General features: G+C 55.9%; 1 non-coding gene across 1 annotated transcript; it reads left to right on the forward strand.

Annotated features, from left to right (window-relative positions):
• The first annotated feature begins 409 nt into the window (after nt 1-409).
• On the forward strand, nt 410-516 carry LOC138084838 (U6 spliceosomal RNA). The gene has a single exon (XR_011145246.1). It is a non-coding gene; the product is annotated as a U6 spliceosomal RNA (small nuclear RNA).
• The last annotated feature ends 5,472 nt before the right edge of the window (nt 517-5,988 follow it).

Below are 5,988 nucleotides of genomic sequence, written 5' to 3' on the forward strand. Positions count from 1 at the left end.
GATGCTTTCGAACTGTGGTGCTGGAGAAGACTTTGAGAGTCCCTTGGACTGCAAGGAGATCCAACCAGTCAATCCTAAAGGAAATCAGTCCTGAATATTCATTGGAAGGACAGATGCTGAAGCTGAAGCTCCAATACTTTGGCCACCTGATGCGAAGAACCGACTCATTGGAAAAGACCCTGATGCTGGGAAAGATTGAAGGCAGGAGGTGAAGGGGACAATAGAGGATGAGACGGTTGGATGGTAACACTGACTCAATGGACATGAGTTTGAGCAAGCTCAGGGAGATAATGAAGGACAGGGAAGCCTGGCGTGCTGCAGTCCATGGGGTCCCACAGAGTCAGATACTACTGAACAACAACAACAGGGATCATAGGACCACAGAGGCTTAGGTCAGGAGGAGGCTTGGGCGCTCACTTCAGCAGCACATATACTAATATAGATACGATACAAAGAAGATTAGCATGGCCCCTCTGCAAGGATTACATGCAAATTTGTAAAGAGTTCCATATTTTTGCATTGAAAAAGACACATATACCCCAATGTTCGTTGCAGCACTCTTTACAATAGCTAGGACATGGAAGCAACCTAGATGTCCATCAACAGATAAATGGATAAAGAAGCTCTGGTACATATATACAATGGAATATTACTCAGCCATAAAAAGGAACACATTTGAGTCAGTTCTAATGAGGTGGATGAACTGAGAGCCTATTATACAGAGTGAAGTAAGTCAGAAAAAAAAACCCACGAAGTATCATATACTAATGCATAAATATGGACTCTAGAATGATGGTACTGATGATCTTCTTTGTAGGGCCGCAGTGGAGAAGCAGACATAGAGAACAGATTTGTGGACACAGCAGGGGAAGGAGAGAGCAGGACGAATGGAGAGAACAGGATGGAAACATATACACTACCATATATAAAATAGCTAGCTAGTGGGAATTGGCTGTATGACTCAGGGAACTCGAAGGGGAGTTCTGTGACAATCTAGAGGGGTGGAAGGTGGGAGGGAGGTTCAAGAGGGAGGGGACATAGGTATATGTATTGCTGAGGCATGTTGATGGATGGCAGGAACCAACAAAATATTGTAAAGCACTTATCCTTCAATTAAAAATAAATTAATTTTTAAAAAAAGAAGGAGCCTTGGAGGCCATGTGGGGCAATTCACCTTCTGGGTCCCTTCCCCCAGCCTACCTTTCTGGAAGCATCAGGCCTGCAGTCTGGAGATAGAAGTCTCCTCTGTAATGGTCACACCCGTGGCACCTTCCCACGGGTGCTTTGATGACAGGGGTGACCCAGGTGGATGAGTAAGCCTCTTCCTATCCTGCTCCCTCTCCCAAAAGTTCCACCCCTGGCCCCAAGGAAGTGTTTGAACCAGAAGGATCACCCCCAACTCCATGCTGAGCCTGTCAGCTGGGGCTCAGGGCCTATAGAGGCCTCAGCCTCAGGACCCTCCTGCTCGAAGCGCATGATCTCTAGGACTCTGGGGCTGGGCAGAGTGGGCAAAGATAAAACCCAACACTGCCTCTTTCAGACCTAGCCCATGATGGGGCTGCAGGCCAAGACCTATGCGTACCTGGCTCTCTCCTTCCCAATCCTGGCCCAACCTGCAAGAACTGGGCTTGGGAAAAGCTTGTTCACGATCTGAGAGGTAGGCACCATATGCAGAAGACAGTCTGAGCTCTAAGGAGGTGGAGGCATGGCAATGAGCAGTCTGCAGAGGAATGGGGAGGGAAAGGGGCAGGAGAGATACCCCCAGAGGGCTTCTGATGGAGCCCTCAGCCTGGATGAGGTTGGAGGCCTGTTGGTATCTGGCTGCTAGTGCAGAGTGTGGTGTCCAGGAAGCCTCCAGTCCTGCCCCTGGGAGACTTCGTGTCTGGTGGATCCCAGGCTTGGGGTCAGGGACATTTTTTGAGTCTGGCCAGCTCTCCAGACAGGTGTGGCCCAGCCCTAACCAGTCAGGTCACTCTGGGCCATCACCCCCCCAGTGGGCTCCTTTATTCTTTTCCTGTGGCATTCCTGCCCTGTGCCCCCATGGCACAACCCTGGGATGTGCCAGGGGGGGCCAGTGAGCTAGGTGGGTTTAGCAGCTGCTGGGGCCAGGGGAAGAGGTAAAAGGGGACAGGCGGAGCTGGCAAGCTGCACCCCCCAGTCTGTGCCTCAAAGCCCACTTGTAGATCTCATCCCACTTTCCAGACCCAAGCCCTTGTTTGTAGGCGTTTGAGGGGCTTTGGCTCTGGAGGAGGCGTTGGGCCCCGAGGGGGTGTCATAGAGGATGGGGAAAGAAGCTCCTCTGGTGGAAACACCTGGTGCAGCCCACCGGCCCTCCTTCTCCACTAGGCCTCACCCTCTTCTCTCCTTCCCTTCCAGGGCTGCTCCTCAACTTCCTCTTCGGGAGCCCTTATAGAGTCCTCCCCGCTCTGGCCAGGCTCAGCTCTCCATCTTGCCCCAAGTGTCAGGTACCTGGAACTGTGGGCTTTGCCCCCATCTCTGGCTGCCCACTAAGAACCTCCAGGAAGTAAACCAGAAACATGCAGCTCTGCCGGGTGCGGAGCAACTGGGTACGTCCCTGGGCACCAGACCTGGCAAACAACCTTCCACTGCTGCTGCTGGAAGCGAAGGAAACCACAAGCCAAGCTCCCCGCACCTGGTGCCCAGAGCCCAGGGATGATCCTCTGGGTGCCCAGAGCCGTCAGGAAAAAGAAGAGTGAAGGGCCAAGGGGAGCACACCCCTAGGGGCAACAGGCATTCCTTCTCAACCATTGGATTCGGCCAGCCACTGCCACCAATCTGCCATCCCGGGAGACATGCCACCCACCAATGGAGCAAACGGCCACTCACCCCAAGTCACTTCTTCAACTGCAGCCCGCAGGCAGGACAAGTTCATCTTATAGAGAGCCTCCTCCTTCCTGGCTCTTGCCTCTCCTTCCCCTGATCTTATCCCCAGGAGCAGAGACACCCTCTCCTTTTTGCAGTACTGCTCCCTTCACTCCTTTCTAGCCCTGCTTGCTCCACATTCCCCTCCTCCAAGAAAGTCTACCATGGTTTCTCCCCTGCTCCAAGCTGTTGGCTCCTTAATTCCTCCCAGCACAAGTATCCCTGAGTACAAACGCTAGCTCACATGGAAGAGAGGGGTGGCGGGGAGTTATTCTTGGTATTTATTATTGCTCAGGGGCTTCACTGGTAGCTCAGGTGGTAAAGAATCCAGCAGCAACACAGGAGTCCCGAGTTTGATCCCTGAGTTGGGAAGATCCCTTGGAGAAGGGATAGGCTACCCACTCCAGTATTCATGGGCTTCCCTGGTGGCTCAGACTGTAAAGAATCCACCTGCAATGCGGGAGACCTGGGTTCAATCCCTGGATTAGGAAGATCACCTGGAGAAGGGCATGGCAACCCACTCCAGTATTCTTGCCTGGAGCATTCCCATGGACAAAGGAGCCTGGTGGGCTACAGTCCATAGGGTCGCAAAGAGTCGCAAAAACACGGCTGAGCGAATAAGCACAGCACACAGCATTATTCCTCAGACGTTCTACGGTTTTCATAACACTTTCCCTGACAACTGACTCAAATAATCTTTAACATTACTAAGGTAAGCAGAAAGGGCTAAGTATCTATCTTTCTACAGAGGACACTGGGGCCCAGAAAAAGAGATTTGACCAAGATCACGGAACCTATTAGAGGACTCAGCCCAGGTCTCCTGACCCTCCGGGACGCCCCCTGCGCGGACTGGCACTGCTTGTTAGTCTGGGAGGGCCTCCTGGAGGAGTGTACCGCGCGCTGCCTCAGGAGGGAAGGCAGAGACCCAGGTGGAGAAGCGGCGCGGGCCTCGGTCGGCTGGGCGGCGTGGGAACCGGCCAGGCTGGAGCGAGGGGAGGGGGCGCCGCGCTCACCGCAAGGTTCCGCCCCTCGGCGGGCGCAGACAAAGGGGTCGCTGTGCCCAGTCGCCCCCTCCCCTTGCTCGGCGCCCCGCGCCCGCCCCCTCTCCCCAAAGCTGCTTTCAATTTAAACGCCTCCAACCAGCGGGCGCTGCCCCGGGGGGCGCGACCGCAGCGCCGAGCGCCCCTGTAATTTCCGCGGGGAGCTGACCGGCTCAAACACGGCCCCGCGGTGCCCCGACCGCAGGCCCCGAGACCGGAGACGGCGCCCAGACGGCCTTGCCCGGGTCGTGGGAGCGCCGCTGGGGCGGCCTCCTCCGAGGGCCCAGCCCGGCCCCGCCGCCTCCTCCACGCAGCCCAACGCCACCCGGAAGCCTGCGCGCCTTCCCCCATCGCTGCTGCCTCCAAGTCCCTCGCACCTATAAAAACCCAACTCCCTTTGGGGAGGAAACCGGGTCAGGAGTACCCATTCTGAAGGAGTACCCGCTTCAGACTAGAGGCTCCCTGAGGGCAGGGGTTAGTTCTCTTCAGACTAAGGGCTTGTAAGGGAAGGTATTGGGTCAGTGCTTCCCCCAGCAGACTGGGGAGATCTTGGACGGCAAGGGTTTGGGGTCTCCCTAAAAGACAGGGAGTCAGTGAAAGAATGTCTGTGAAGCATGGAAGCCTGGTGCTCAGACCTAGAGTAAATTTTTGTGCGTTGCTTGTTAGTTACTACTTCTACTGGTTACAGTTTCTCCAAAGCTGGAGCCCGGGAAGCAGGCATGTCCCACCTTTCATCCCTTTCCCCCAGTCCACAAGTGCCTACCCAGAACAGTCAGGAAAGAGAGGACACTTCTCAAGCTGCCCCCTCCCCAGGGACCTCCTTGGAAGATGAGTCTAAGTGACCTGAGCTGGAGTTCCTGCTTGCCTGCTGAGGAAGTGGAAGGGAGGGTCCTGCCTCCAGGTTAAAGAGGAGGGGACCCCAGCCTCTGGGCCTCCAGGGAAGGACCCAGCATGGATTGTCTCAAAGGGGTAGGTGGGTAAGAGCCACGGACATGGGGAATCTATCTGCTGATCCTCACCTTAGCACAGATCAGGCAGAAAGGCCAGCTGGACACCAGGAAGAACTTTTGAGACCTGGCAGGGAGCTCCGGGGGCTTCTCCAGGCAGGGCCCTGTGTTGGGATGGTGGACATGCCTGCCAAAGCTGCCTTCTGGCCTGAAGTGTGTATCCTGCTCCCCTCGGCCTGGGAGCTCTGCCCACCCACCCTCCCTTCTGAGACTTCTGGAGGGGGCATTTTGAGTTAATACATATGAGTGAATTGTCTGAAGTGCCTGATGTCCCTGGATCACTGCTACTCTCAGTGGATGGGGCTCCACTGGAATTTTCCAGATCATGGGGTGTGTGTGTGTGTGTGTGTGTGTGGTGTGTTGAAGGAGCACAGCTGGGGGCCCTGCTTGTCCTGAGTGCTCTGCTCCACCTTGTCCCCTCCCCCATGTCCCAAACACCCCTCTCTTTCCAGCCTGGCTTTTGTGGTGAAGCTAATCAGAAGTAATTATGGGGAAGGAGGGGTCCTTAGAGGGACCCCACAGAGACCACCTCATCCGCCCTGGCCCAGCCGTGGTGGCCCTGGCCCCCAGGGCCTAGGCCTCGCTCAGCTCCTCCTGGTGAGAGTGAAGCCGCCAACGCCACCCCTCCCTGCGGCTCCCCTCTCTCCCTGCCAACCCAAGCCCGCAGCTGCAGGTAAGCGCACACATCTGGGTTACCCTCATTTGGCCCCCAGTTTTTCCATCCTCATTCATTCATCTCGTGTTTACTGGGCACCTTCTCTGAGCCAGGGCCCATGCTGGGCACTGAAGTGACTGGTGCCCACCCTGGGACATGGGTCAGTGCAGACACTGAGGAGGGGAAGGCAGAGGGCCCCCTCCAGAGGCACAGGCCATTTCAGGGAGGACCTCCCCTTACCACCATCTTGCTGATGCTGAGGGGGCTTGGGGGACAGAGACTATCAGCTCCAGAAGCTGTGAGGACTTCCTGACTCCGCACTCCTAACCTGGCGGGCCACCCAGTGCTGCCTCCCACCCAGTGTTGACAGATGTCAGGCCAGCCCAGCTCTGTCTTCCTGTCC

This window comes from Capricornis sumatraensis, chromosome 8, assembly GCF_032405125.1.
Source record: "Capricornis sumatraensis isolate serow.1 chromosome 8, serow.2, whole genome shotgun sequence".
Classification (NCBI taxonomy): Eukaryota; Metazoa; Chordata; class Mammalia; order Artiodactyla; family Bovidae; genus Capricornis; species Capricornis sumatraensis.